This window comes from Dipodomys spectabilis, unplaced genomic scaffold, assembly GCF_019054845.1.
Source record: "Dipodomys spectabilis isolate Male_0828 unplaced genomic scaffold, ASM1905484v1 ptg000002l, whole genome shotgun sequence".
In the NCBI taxonomy this organism is placed as follows: Eukaryota; Metazoa; Chordata; class Mammalia; order Rodentia; family Heteromyidae; genus Dipodomys; species Dipodomys spectabilis.
The window spans coordinates 54,739,716-54,754,888 of NW_024870679.1; the positions used below are offsets into that span (position 1 = coordinate 54,739,716).

General features: G+C 34.0%; 1 protein-coding gene across 1 annotated transcript in view; it reads right to left on the reverse strand.

Annotated features, from left to right (window-relative positions):
* Nucleotides 1-15,173, reverse strand: part of Agbl4 (AGBL carboxypeptidase 4) — a 1,043,215-nt gene that overhangs the window by 867,456 nt on the left and 160,586 nt on the right. The gene's annotated exons all lie outside the window — the stretch shown is intronic.

Sequence of the window (15,173 nt, forward strand, 5' to 3'; positions counted from 1 at the left end):
GATTTGTTTGAAGCAAAGAGAAAAACAGAGAAGGGCTTCCAGAGAAATCATCAAAGACAAATCCCAAAATTTCTAGTTTGGGTAATGAAGTAGATGTGAGTGGTATATTAAAGACTGTAAAACAGAATACAAATGAGAAAATGTTGCTGCCAAAATTGATGTAAAAGTGTCTGTTAGGCAGTTTTAAAGATGGATTGTAGTGAAACTAGAGTTCAAAAGTAAGAAGTCAACAGCATTTAGTTTGTCATTCCATAGAGTGCTATAAGAAAGCAAGATGAAATACAAAGGTGAACACATGCTCCAAGTACTTTGGCTCATTTTAGATTCTTAAAGGAGGATAATAAAAGGCTCTGACAGTTCATCTGGTTAGAACTCCATAGCTGTTCCTATACGTTCAGCAAATCAAAGCTTATAAAAGTTGCAGTCTTTTCCTCATGATTTTATTGCTTTTGTTCTGCCAAAACAAGGCTTAGACTACCCATGATATTTTGCATAAAATTTAAATATCAATCTCTCATTCCTTTGGCAGTAGATCAGCTGAAAACCCATAGCTTAAGATTCCTCTAGCCTAAGATGTTCTGTTTCTAGTACCCAGAGTTTCATTTGCATAACGATCTTTTTCACTTTATACATCTGTGTTTTATTTATATTGCAACAGCAATATTTATAAGTTTGTGTCACAATAAGTTTCCAGTCTAAATTTGGGTCTTTTTTAATTGTTCAGCAGTTAAAAACCATACACATAAAGTCGTTTTTTTTTTTTAAATCCAGCATAGATTTCCTCAATGTGAAGCTGCTCTTAGTTTTTCTCATAAACAACGGATTCAATGGTAATGTTAGAACAATGAATGGCAAAATGTGATCATTCTACTCAGAAGTCTTTTTTTGCATTATAGTCTTAATGCAAAAGTACATTTCTTTTTACATAAATTGGTACCATTATGTAATTTATTTATTACTTATTGTAGTATTGCATTGAAGCCTGTGATTATCATAACAGGTTTTAAATACTTACTTAGCTACTTATTTAGAATAAGACGAATTATTCCTGTAGCAAGACTCGTTTTAAGGTTCAAGTTAACGACTTTGTTCCAATTGAAACTTTCCATTACATATTCCCTAGCACCCAGTCTAACCAAAAGTATTCAGCTTTAATAATTCAGTTGTATTTCTAATACTATACTTATTATTTCGTATATTAGTCTATAATTTGTGGACTTGCTTAAACTCATTCTAGTGGATGCTTTATCAGTTCAAAAAAGCAACCATCACATATCTTGACTGACAGCAAATCTCTAAATTAATTACTAAGTAAATGAAACTATTCTCTCTAACCACATTACATTTTTACCAACATTCAACTATTTATTTATTAACGAACAATTTTGCAATAACATCCACTGGTGGTTAGAAAAACAGTTGAGAACTGGAGATGTGGTTCAAGAAGTAGAGCACTTGCCTAGCATAGAAGAGGCTAAAGGTTCCATAAAACATACAAATAAAAATATAGAAGTCAGTTGAGGAAATTGTACATGTAAGACTTAGAAAGTGTCACTATCTTAAAATCAAAAACACTAATTCAGTTTAGTTACAAAGTTTACTTTCCTCATATAACTTGATACTAAACCAAATCAGTATTTTGTATGTTTATTTGCTCATCATTCTTTTCCCACAGAAAAGTAACCATCATGAAGCATATGGACATACTTGAATATTTTTTATTATATTTTCAGTGCCTTACATGCATTAGGTGCTTAATAGCTAGTTTGTGAATCAATTTAACAAATATTTTCTCGAAGTAAACAATATGCAGACTTCATTCCAATCTCATTATTTAAATTCAAGCTTAATTGATAAATGTAATTTCTCATTTAATTTAAGCAATTCGAACTAATGTTATTTCATATGCAAACTATGACTGAGGGAGAGTAAGTTGCTTGCTAAATCAACTAGTAAGTAGCTAAACAATTTAAATTTAGACTTTTTGATTTTACTCTCCCTTACTTGTTGCCATATAAGTATTCATTATATATTCAGATAAATTTAGTGAGAGAGAGTAGCTCAGTTTCCTAGTTACCCTATCTTTTTGTACTGGAATTAAATAATTAGTCATATTCAATTAACTAATTTAAAATTTTTTAACGAAATGAATTAATATCAGTCACATTTAAGAGTAAGTTAAATACCCTGAACCAAACATAAGTCATTTCTTTAAGTATTCTTTTATAATATGATATAATAAATATTGTTGGATCATCAAATACTAGGTTTTATAGATTAAATGTGTTGCTTTTTCAGAGAAAAGAGAATAAAAAGGAAACAAAATATTTCTATAGTTGTTTGTCATTTGTCCTGTGCATTTTAACTTAATGACATAAAGTCAGCAATACAATATTTCCATGTTAAAGAAAAAAAATTCCTAAAACAAGAAAAATACTTTATTCCACACACTTAAAAGTCCTGCATTATATTTATACTTGAATTATTTTAGATGTTATAAACTTAAAAATAATTTAGAAAAAAATTATTATATCAACACAAAATGTATTTATTCTTCTTATAATTACTAGAACAATAAAATTAACAAGACAAGAACAATCTTCTTACAGAACTGAATGTGAGTCACTATTATTTTTTTGCCAGTCCTGGGTGTTATCCTTAAGCTTCTTTTGCTCTCAAGGCTAGCACTCTATCATGTGAGCCACAACTCTATTTCCTTCTTCTTTGGTAGCTTATTGGGGGTAAGAATCACACAGTCAGCCAGTAGCCAGTAGCTCATGTCTATAATTCTAGCTATTTGGGAGGCTGAGCTCTGAGGATCGTGGTTTGAAGACAGCCTGGACAAGAAAGGCTGTGAGACTTTTATCTCCAATAACTGCTCCGAAAAATCCAGAAGTAGTGCTATAGTTCCAGTAGTAGAGCACTAGTCTGGATCACAAAAGAGGCTCAAGGACAGCCCGTAGGCCCCAGGACCAGCAAGGGGGGCGGAGGGGAAAGTCTCATAGTCTTTCCTGGCCAGTCTGGCTTCGAACCACAATACTCAGATCTCAGCATCCTGAATAGCTAGGCTTATGGTTGTCAGCCACCTCCACCCAATTGACTCATTATTTTTTATTTTTATTTTATTTATTTATTATTTTGTCAGTTGTGGGGCTTGAACTCTGGGCCTGCGCCCTGTCCCTCATGTCTTCAGCTCAAGTCAAGCGCTCTACCACAGGGCCACTTCTGGTTTTCTGAGTGGTTTATTGGAGATAAGAGTCTCAAGGACTTTTCTGTCCTGGCTGGTTTTGAACTGTGATCCTCAGATCTCAGCCTCCTGAGTAGCTAGGATTACAGGCGTGAACCACCAGTACCCAACTAATTCATTAATTTTTTTTAATGAAATTTATTTGCCACAAAACTGTTCACAGAACATTAACAGACAAGAACTAGCAAGGTTTTTTAAATGTCCAACTTGTGAGTCAAAAAGACAAGAGCTTTATTTAGAAAAATATCAGAGCATACCTTAATGAAAGGCCAAAATAACTGGCATAGAAGTCAAGAGGCCTGAGCTATAGATCAGCTCTTCATGAACTACATGAATGACTCTGAGTGAATCATTTCACCATTAAGAACCTGACTTATTTAATCTAAGAGAATATATGTTAAGTTTTCAAGATGAAAAGCGCAAAGGCCCTACAAAAAAAAAGAACACTGGCTCAAAGACAAAATGAGCACATTATGCTAGAAAAATATTATCATAGGTTGACTACCCTACCAGCTAATGACTTAGCTTTTATCAGTATCATTTTTCTTACCTAATAATAAAAATACCTACAAAGCTTCATTATTATTAGTTTAATGACAAAATAAAATAAATGAGAATGAATGTCAAGTCTCTTATGCCACACTAAAATTTAGTAAAAGAAAATAACAATAAAAGAAAATAACAATGTTACTCTAAAAACATAATTTTCAAGTTATAATGAATGTGTAAGGCTTCATATTTATTTTTGAGGAGGTTGATGTCACCAAGAAAGCAGAAGACTCTCTAGTACTCCTTCCCCAACAGAAACATGGAAATGTTTCCATTGTTCATCACAACTAGAAATCAAGTGAGAGGATATTATTTTACTTTGGCACAGAAATAAGGAAAAGATGTATGGAAGAGAATAAGAAGGACAGATTTACATTATTCATATCACATGTCCCCTAAATCCAAATGGCACCGCATGTTTTCCACTGGGGAAGAATGAGGGAAGCAAAAACAGACTTTGTCTCAGACCTTAACAGATGACCTGACCAGTTAACCTAAGAGACAGACCAGTCCCATATCACTAGACTCCCCTCCCTAAAACCAGACAGTATCCTACAACCCAAACTCCAGTTCTCATGTTCCAACATCTTTAGCTCTAGGTTTGAACTATTAGCATCAGGCCAGCCCCAAAGCACTAGTCTTGAAGCCAGCAGCACAGATGCAGCTTCTAGGCTGGTCCACATACATGCAAAGTCTAAGCCAATTTGGCACCACAGAGATTTTTTTATCAGTTGTGGGGCCTGGGCACTGTCCCTCAGCTCTTCAGCTCAAGGCTAGCATTCTACCAATTGAGCCAAAGTGCCACTTCTGACTTTTTCTGCTTATGTGGTGCTGAGGAATCAAACCCAGGGCCTCATGTATGCAAGGCAAGCACTCTGCCACTGAGCTATCTTCCCAGCTCACCACAAGAGGTTTTGTAGAACCTGGCTCCAAACCATCCTAGTGCTCCACAGCAGACCCAGGGCTCATAACCATTCTAATACACCTTAAGTACAGGCCCATTCCTTTGAATTTAGGACTCGGACTCATCAAAGACAGGCCAGCATATGAGGGGAGAGTCGGCACTATTGTCTTGCTTCTACTGTTACAAAAAATGGTTTCAGCTTCCCGCTCCCCCCACCAGTTAGTACAAAGTTGGCCATAGGTTTATTATATACAGCTTTATTTTAAAATATTTGTATTGTTATTGTAAAGGTGATGTAGTGAGGGTACAGTTACATAAGTCAGGTAATGAGTACATTTTTTTTTTCTTTTGTCCTGGGGCTTGAACTCTGGAGCCTGGGTGCTGTCCCTGAGCTCTTCAGCTCAAAGCTAGCACTCTACCATTTGAGCCACAGCACCACTTTCAGTTTTCTTGCAGTTAATTGGAGGATAATTGTGGATAATTGGAGTCTCAGGGACTTTCCTGCACAGGGGTGGCTTTGAACTGTGACCCTCAGATCTCAGCCTCCTGAGTAGCTAGGATTATAAGCTTGAGCTACTGGTGCCCAGCAGTACATTTCTTTTTGAATAGTGTCACCTCTTCCCTCATTTTCTCCCAGTTTTCCCCTAATGGCCCTCATCCGCTACAAATTATATAGTTCATTTTCAACATAGTATCTAGTTAGTATCACTGCTGCATTTCTTTACCCTGTCTCACAATTTCTGTGTTCCCCCTTACCCTCTCCAAAACAGATAATCTTACATACAAAAATGACAGAAATCTTGGGGCTGGGAAGGTGGCTCAGTGGTAGAGCACTTGCCTTGCATGCCTGAGGCCCTAGGTTCGATTCCTCAGCACCACATAAGCAAAAAGAAAAAGGCCGGAAGTGGCACTGTGGCTCAAGTGGTAGAGCACTAGCCTTGAGCTGAAGAGCTGAGGGACAGTGCCTAGGCCCAGAGTTCAGGCCCCATGACCGGAACCCCCCCCCCCAAAAAAGTGACAGAAATAAAAAAACAGACACAAAGGAGAAATCAAACAAACAAAAAAGCAAAATAACAACAACAAAATGGTTGTTTCCATTTCTTTAGAGTTCATTTCAATAAACATCATTTTATATATATACATAGCTATTGAGTTTTTGTGATCATCTCCTAAGAATATCCTCCTTTAGTCTCACTATGTGAGTCCTGTATAATTTATCAGGTACAAGTGGAATTTTTTGTCATTTGCCATCCAGTGTGTTTACTTCTATATTTATAGGCACATTCTAGTTACAACAAATGAGGGAAACCATGCAACCTATGTTTCGTTATGTCTGGCTTACTTTGCTTAATGTAATCTTTTCCAAGTCTTTCCATTTCCTCATGACTGGCACAATATCATTCTTTTTGATGGAAGCATAGAATTCCATTGTGTATATATACCATATTTTCTTGCTTCATTCATCCACTGAGGGGCATCTAGATTGATTCCATATCTTGGTTATGGTAAACAATGCTCTATGTACATGATTGTATTGTTAGCTTTAGTGTGGTCTTGTTTGTGCTCTATTGGATAAATGCTTAGAAGTAGAATTGCTGGATCATAGGGAAACTCTATGTTTTGTCTTTTGAGGAACCTCCATACTTCTGTACTTCTTTCCAGAGTGTCTGAACCAGTTTACATTAACACCAACAGTGTAGTAGAATTCCCTTTTGGCCACATCCATGTCAGCATCTGTTATTGTTAGTTTTCTTTATAATGGCCATTCTAACAGGGGTGAGGTAAAAAATCCCAACGCTGTTGTGATGTGCTTTTTTTTTTATCACCAGAGATGTTGAACATTTTTCCATGTGTCTATTGGCCATTCTTAATTCTTCTTCTGAGAAGTCTCTCTTTAGGTCTTTAGCCTGCTTATTAATTGGGTTGTTGTTTCTTTGAGGATTTGTTGGGGAATTTAATTTTTTGAGTTCTAAGGATATTTTAGATATGAAGCCTTTGTCTAAAAAATCTTCTCCCATGTTGTGGGCTTTCCATTTATCTTCTTTTGCCATGCAGAAACTTTTAAGTTTGATGTGATCCCATTTATATATATAGCTTTTATTATAGTTAAGCTTTAACTCATGAGTGGAGGCTTTCCCTAATCCAAACTATAGGAGAATTCTTTGTACATTGTGGCTATTAATCTTTATCTGTAACATATTATATAAGTTTATTTTCCTAGGATAATGCATGTCTTTCAACTTCAAATCTTTTGTCCTATATATAAAATATGAATAAAATATCCATTTATTTATATTGGATTTTTTCTATGTCTTCCATGAGAAGTTTAATTATGCTTCCAAAGACAGTTGATAGTTTATATTTTCTTTATGGTATAAAGTTTTAATTTGTTTTTGTATTTAGATTTTTTAATCCACTGATATGATTGTGTATCTATATTGTGCATGTGCCATACTGTGGCTTGAACACAAATCTAGAGGCTCTCTCTTAGCTCTTTTTAATCAAGGCTGATGCTCTACCACTTAAACCACAGCTCCCTTGCAGTGTTTTGGTAGTTACTTGAAGATAAGGGTCTCATGGACTTTCCTTTCTAGGATAGATTCAAACTGTAATCCTCAGATCTTAACCTCCCGATAATATGATCTTTAAAATACTGTATTAAGGATATTATGCTATACCTAGACCCATTTCTACTATTTTATAATGTAATTGCTTTCACATACTAAATTCCCTTATATAAGTAACCATGTTTCTGAATTCTATTCTATTCATTTAGATTGCTTGTCTATTTATGCCATCCATAGTGTTTTATTACTGTTGCTATAAACAAAACATTCTAGCTGATATACAAGTTTTCTTAAATAAGTACATATTTAATCCATTGCTTTATTTGAAAGATGGCTTGGTTATTCTTGGCCTCTTGCATTCCTATGTATATTTTACAATTAGCTCATCAGGCTCTATTTTAAAAAATTCTGGAGGGAGAAATTTTGATTGGAATTATATTAAAATTATAGGTAAAATTATATTCTGAGAGATCTGACATTTTATAATATTGAGATCCATTTACATGAACTCAGCTTTGAATATCATTTCATCTCTTCATTCCTTCACTATCTCTTGATACTGATGTCAATTCTCCTCTATATTCCTTCTCATTTTTCAATATTGTTGCTCAGGCTTCACTGCTACTTGTCAAAGAAATATTTAGAATATTTTCCAACACTCTGGCCACTTTAGGTTCTTCCTCTCCATTGATGACATCCTCTGTTTTACTTTAGTTAGTTTCTTTCATACACTACAGCTTAATACTTAATTTTAGTAACTGTAGTCCCTTCAATTTTTCATTCGCCACTTCATCACTTCTGTTTGCAACTTACTCATTATAATATTCTGACTCCAAAACTCCTATGACAGAATGTCAAACCTCCTTATTAAAAGTGGAAACAAAGGGGCTGGGAAGGTGGCTCAGTGGTAGAGCGCTTGCCTTGTTTGTGTGAGGCCCTGAGTTCGATTCCTCAGCACCACATAAGCAAAAAAAAAAAAAAAAGCCGGAAATGGCGCTGTGGCTCAAGTGGCAGAGCACTGGCCTTGAGCTGAAGAGCTGAGGGACAGTTCCCAGGCCCAGAGTTCAGGCCCCATGACCGGACCCCCCCCCCCAAAAAAAGTGGAAACAAAAAGTTATAAGTGTATGCCCATGGCCTAATGTAATTACTAGAGTATCTTTTCACCTTCAAAACTCACCAGGTTTCAGTGATAGTCATTCTATCTTCAATATATTTTTACCTTTTGTGTTTCCATTACCTGCTACTTTTTCACTACTTCTCACTTCCTTTATGTAGTCCCTCCTTTCCTAACTTCTTTTGCATGTACTCTTCTTTAACTGTGTGATAAGTGTTATAAAAATTATGGTCTACTTCTAGCACCAATAGGTTATGGGAGGTGAATTTATCTACACAGCAATAACAATTAGACAATAGACATAAAGTAGCTCTTTTTAGTGACTGGACAGAGTGCAATTCATGACTGATGCCAGAGGAGACAAAATAACCCCTATATCGTTAAGATCTTCTAGCTAGAGTGGTATTTTAATCCATGGATGCAAAAAGAAATTTTTACAAAGTATGATGTCAGGCTAAGTCTAAAAACTTGTAATCTAAGAAATGAGAGTGGGAATGGTATATCAGGGATTACAGGATAGACTATTTGGGAAGAAATAAATTGGAGCAAAAAATTTTCCATAGATCTGCACACAATTTTATTAGATCCTTTAGCTGAGTGCAAAGTTGTATTATGCAATGTAAGAAACTGTAAGAATGGTAGATAACAATTACTAGAAAGCAACTGGGACTTGAATTCCCACAATTCAACACAGAGCTTAGAGATATTCAAATTCTAAAAAATGCCGAGCACAAACATTTCAGATGGTTCCAGACAGCTTACACTTTAGTAATTTGATCATAATGGTGATAATAAAATACAGGCTACAGTAGCAATAATTAAAGGCCAGCATGAAGAGCCTAATGAAATATCTATTTCTAGATCTATCTTCTTAAAAGTTAAAATAATAAAAAATAAAACAACTAAAATACAACAATTTAAAATAGGATAAAACATGATACCATTTTTCAGACATTGTACAAGACACATCACAAACTGGGGTTCTTTAAGTAAGAGCATCATATTAAGAGAAACCAAATTTAGAAGGACTAAGGCTACGTTGTTTATCACATATGGAAAATCTAGTCCAAAAGATAGACATAGACATATATATGTTAATAAATATATACTATTTATATAATATTATACATACACATATTCATATACATATATATACATATATCCAAGAATGAGCCCCATCCTGATTCCTGGGCTTGTCTCTTTCACTAGTCTATAATACCTTAACAGGGACCCATGTGCATCCAAAGATCACACTTCCTAATGTCATCACTTTGGAAGATGGATTACATGAGTTTAGCAGAAACAAACACTAAAATTATTGAATATATGTGGAGATTATCATCTTGTAACACTGCTCAGTTCTGTAATAGTTCTTATTTTAAAGTAAATGCTTTTAAAGATTCACTGTCCATTATTTAAGCACTATAAAATCCTTGCTCTTGATTCTTCTTACAGAATACTTGTTAGATTTTTTTTCATGTTTGTTCTAGTGCTATGGGTTTTAGCTTGGATAATCACTACAATTTAGATGTTGTTTTCTGCTTCAACTGGAATGACATTTTGAGGAGTAGCATAAACAGAAATGATGAGAACAAGCTCTAGAGCTTAAGCATAATATATTTCAATAAAAATTGAAAATAATAAACTTAGAAGTATATATGTGAAAAGGTTAATAATTACTTCTAAGTGGCAGGATTATGGTTTTGAGAATTTTTGTTATTTCTTTTTTTTATCTGCAAAAGAAATTTTTGTTATTTCTTGCTCTATATTTCAAATATTTCATTGATGAGAATTTTTACAAGAATTACCTGGATATAATTTTGGCTATACTACTACTATTACAGGGGCTAGGAAAGTGGCTCAGTGATAGAGTGCTTGCCTTGCATGCATGAGGCCCTGGGTTTGATTCCTCAGTACCACATAAGCAGAAAAAGCCAGAAGTGGCACTGTGGCTAAGTGGTAGAATGCCAGCCTTGAGCTGAAGAGCTCAGGCACAGTGCCCAGGCCCAGAGTTCAGGCCCCATGACTGACAAAACAACAACAACAAAAACCAACTTACAAATACAGTAATAACAATATTCAACATTTATTGAATATTTCTTACATGTCAAGGATTTGATTTAGAATTTTAAGTATATTGTCATATTAATTCTTTTTGTTAAATAAGTTTTTATTGTGAAAATACTGTACACAGGAGGGGTTACAGTTACATAAGCAAGGTAATGAGTACATTTCTTATCAAGAATTGTTGCCTCCTCCTTTACTTTACCCGAAGGGATGTCACATTAATTCTTATACTAATCCTATTAATCACTACTATTAGCCTCATGGAAGATAGATAGATAGATAGATAATATTAGTAGATAAATAAATAACTTTCTTAAAACAATAGAGATTATAAGTACCAAAGTTAGGTCTAGAACATAGTTTCATTTAACACAGAATCCACTATATTTTGCTTTCTGATGATAATAATAATTAGCAATAGTAGATTTTGAAAAGGAGGAGGAGAAAAAGAATAAGAAGGACAAAAACAAGAAGGAGAAGTAGGAATGGGTAACTACAGTTATAAAGTCAAATTTAAACACATATAAAAGTATGTATGTATATATACATATGGTTTGTTACAATAGTGCTTATAGAAATACAAAAATAATGATTTTTTTAAGAAATAGTGTCTTGCTCTATTGCCCAGGCTGGTGCATACCTCCTAAACTCAACCAATCTCCCATCCTCCCAAGTCACTAGGGCTATAAGTTCATGCCATCATGTCTACCACAAGAAATAACATTCTTCTTTTCATAACTCAGAGGACAATCTGTTGGCATGCCCATATAAAACAAGATTGATGAATTGAAGAAAAAAGTCAAAAATAATAAATGGGTCTCTTTAGTGTCTCTTGTTATTGCTAGAATGCAATTAATCTCTTTGTGACTAGAGAACTGAGACATTGCATCATAACCCATTTATCTATAAAGTTTCACAGTGAGGAAAAAGAAACAAATTACTCTGGACTTGTGAACATCTGAGTTCATAAAATAATTCAAAGCAAGAAAGTCAAGAAAAGGAATCTCATTCACTGCTGAAAAGAAAATGGCATAAACACTTCAACAATAATTTTGAAATATGCAGAAAAGTTTTCTAAAATGTGCATATATTTTGCACAACAGTAACATCAGGAGCATTTTTCCAAATGAGGCAAGGTCAAATCTGAGTAACATTTTCTTTTTTTTTTTTTTAATATAATTTTATTTTATTTGTGAACATACTGTACAGAGGGGTTACAATTACATGGGCAGGATAATGCGTACATTTCTTACCAAGCATTGCAACCTCCTCCTTTGGTTTACCTAAACTTCACATCCCTTCCCAGCCTCCCCCCTCCCCCCCAATCCCAATCCTTCTCCTTCCCCCCCTTCTCCCCCCCCCCCCACCGACGTTGTAAAGCTCGTTTTGGACATGACAACTTGTACTTCTCATTTTTGCAACAGGTTGAGTAACATTTTCTATATAAAGATGTTCACCTCAGTGTTACTTATAATATATACAATAGAAATACCAAGACCAAGGGAATGACCTTATTATAAGTAGTTATTAGATAACTATGTTTATCAATTTTGTAGTGATAAAAAATTGTCCGTGATAATGCTTATGTTCTTAGAAGCAAGTATGTGTATATATTTAGTTATGCTTCAAACTAATAAGCTTATAAAATACCAAAAGTTAATGGCATCAACTTTTATCTAGCAGGATAGTATTTTTGTATGTATGTCATATTTCTCTAATTCTAGCAAGTATATGTATTTTTCAAAATTACTGCATTAATTAATAACTATTTTTGTAATTAGGAAAAGGAAATATAAATTCAAGGGGATAAAAAGGAATATAATAGAGCAAATATACAATTTAAATAGTCAAAGAATACCATTTTATTTCCTTATTGGTTAAAATTTTATCATGAGTATTTAAATAGAAAGATTTGCTTCCACATCACACAAGTGTTCTACTTCTCAGTAATACACTTTCATGTAAGAATACTTAACATAAATTTTTCAGAGAGAAAATTACTTTTTCACATAGGTATTAGTATTAGGACATTTAGTTTTCATCAGTTCCTGCAAATGTACTATCTAGCAACTGCTTTGAGAAGGTTAATATATCAATCCTGATATAACCATGTTCCAAACTTTTATCTCTTTCTTAAAAAAATCAGGAAAAATAACTTCAAAGCTAGACCTGTATATACAGTATATCTGGTCCTTCAGTTTTTAACACTGATTTAATGTAGTCAGCCTGTGATAACTAATAATTTTTGTCTGGTAGTACCAAGACATAAATAAGGTTCTTGACTAGATTGCATTCATGCAGCTCTCATTTTAGCGGAAATTGGAAAGAGATAGAAAAGATTATAAGAGGAGACATTATAAAAACGGACCTCACAAGTCAAACTTAATAGTAAGCCATTCCATTTCATGTAGACAACCATGAAAACAAATATCCTGTGAGCAAGGGATATATGTTGTATCTTTTCAGTAGATCTTTATGCTTTCTTTAGACAGATTTCCATAACTGTGTAATATGATTATAGTGATGAGGCAGTGGCCTACCAAAAGAAGCTGATAAAGTATCAGGCTTCTGAAACCAGATAAACATTACTAATTGCAACACAGGTAGAATAGTACTGGAAATGTAGACAGCATCCAGAGACAGATAAAATATTAGTTCCAACAACTTTAAGATAAACATTCATAAAACATACCCAATTTTTTATTGGAATAATACCTTGGAACACAGTCATATTACTTGTTTACTTAATGGATAGACAAGATGGCCATAGAGACTTATAATTTTCACACATAATGGTAAAGTTCCAGTATGTGGCCTCTGGTATTTTAAATAGAAAGGATATTTCTTTAAGCAAACTAGAAAAAGAAAATGAGAACTTTGAATGCATGAGGAACTTATCCAAGTCTCTCCCAGGCAGTGCAACTAGAGGAACACATTTTTCCTAATGTTCTAACCTCATCTTTAACTCTTCTTGTAAGTAAAACCTTTAGAAAGCCTAAAGGGATTTAAAATCTAGGCCAGGAGTTAATTTGACACAAAATTAAAGAAATAGTTTAATTTCAAAACTTGTGGTAAATTTCTATTTAGCAAAGACTGTCATGAAGATTAGAAGATACTGTTGTTAAAAGTAATCAGCCTCATTTCCTAGGAGTTAGTGGATTGAGGTGGAGGAGGAATAGACAAGCTGAAGGATATACATATAATATGCAGAAATGTAAAAGTAATCCTTTTTATGAATTTATAAGTCATGTAAGATTATATTACTTCTTAAGAAAATGTTGCCCTTCATTCATATGACTTGCCTGTACTTTAGAATCATTTGTTTTACAAAGGCCCGTGTATGTGACAACCACAAATTGATAGCATTAGATGGGGATACTAACAAAAGAATGAGAGAGTGTATGTTTACCTCATGACAGCAAGAGATCTTGGGAGGGCTGCATATTTGAAATGCCAAGACTCAGTACAAATAGCTAAAGCTTTCTGCTGCAAATTATAATCTAGACTCCGTAACAAACACAAAAAAGACAATTAGAGGATTGTTGGTGCATCTGTTGGACAAGAGAACAATCCTAGGGGGCAGATAAATTGCTACAATGTGGGTTTTCCTAAGTAATATCTAAAAAGTAAAAGGAGTATAACTTTGTTATTGCAAAAAATAGAAGGAACTTTGTCATGAAAGAATAGGTAAATCCAACAAGCAAAGCTAGAAACTAAAGTTATCCATGAGGGGTTTCTGTATGTGGTTTAACTCTTTTGTTTCTACCTTTGCCTTAAAATTCTAGCAATAGTCAAGGATCTCTTGCATTTGATTTCTTCCAGTTATCCCCTAAACTTCAATAAATACAATATACTCTCCAATCCTGTGTCATGGGTATTTAGAGAATTAAAACAATTAAGAATTGTGAAATGATTCTTCTTCTCTTTTGCTGAAAGCAGCATGCTATGAACAAAACTGTATCAGTGAAGACTAAGAGTACCTAAATTCCCGATATTAATAATGCCTGACACATCATTCAAGTTAAGCTGAGAAGAATGGAGAGAAGCAATCAATTACAAGGAAAAGCAAGCAGGAAAGTTTGACTCAAGAGTGAAATAAAACAAATTCCGCAATGTCTCCTAAATATACTGGACAGAATATGATATACTTGATGGAAGATGTTGGGTTATAAGGGCTATACTTTCATCTACTTTAAAAGAATTCTAAAATCACGATGTGAACAAAGCTTATGCAGTCTTCCCTGACCACTTGTCTCAAAAGTAACAGAACGGTACCTGATTTCAGAGAATTAGACTTTATCAATATTTTTTTTAATCTTGTGTTTTATCTCTCTATCTTCATTAGTATACTCTCATGAAAAGAATTGAAAGTGGTTATAAAAACACTATTAGAAAATGGAGCTAAAGAAATCAAGGTTAAAATCAGACTAATAATAATTAAAAAAATTGGAAGTTAATACACAGAAGCAGTAACAAAAACAGTCAGAATTCATGAAAGAGGGCTATAAAATAGCCTCTGATTTTTCCAAGCAGATCAAATAAAGGAAAAACACAAGAGCTATAGCATCCACATTGTCTTTAAAACAACCTGTTGCACAAGAGAGGAAAACTTTTTCTGAAACTACAGCATGTGTCCAATGTCTCTCACAATTCTTTATAAAGAAGAGATAATAGAGAACAGTACCCATATAACCATAGGAGCAAGTCATTTCCAATGTTTCCTTC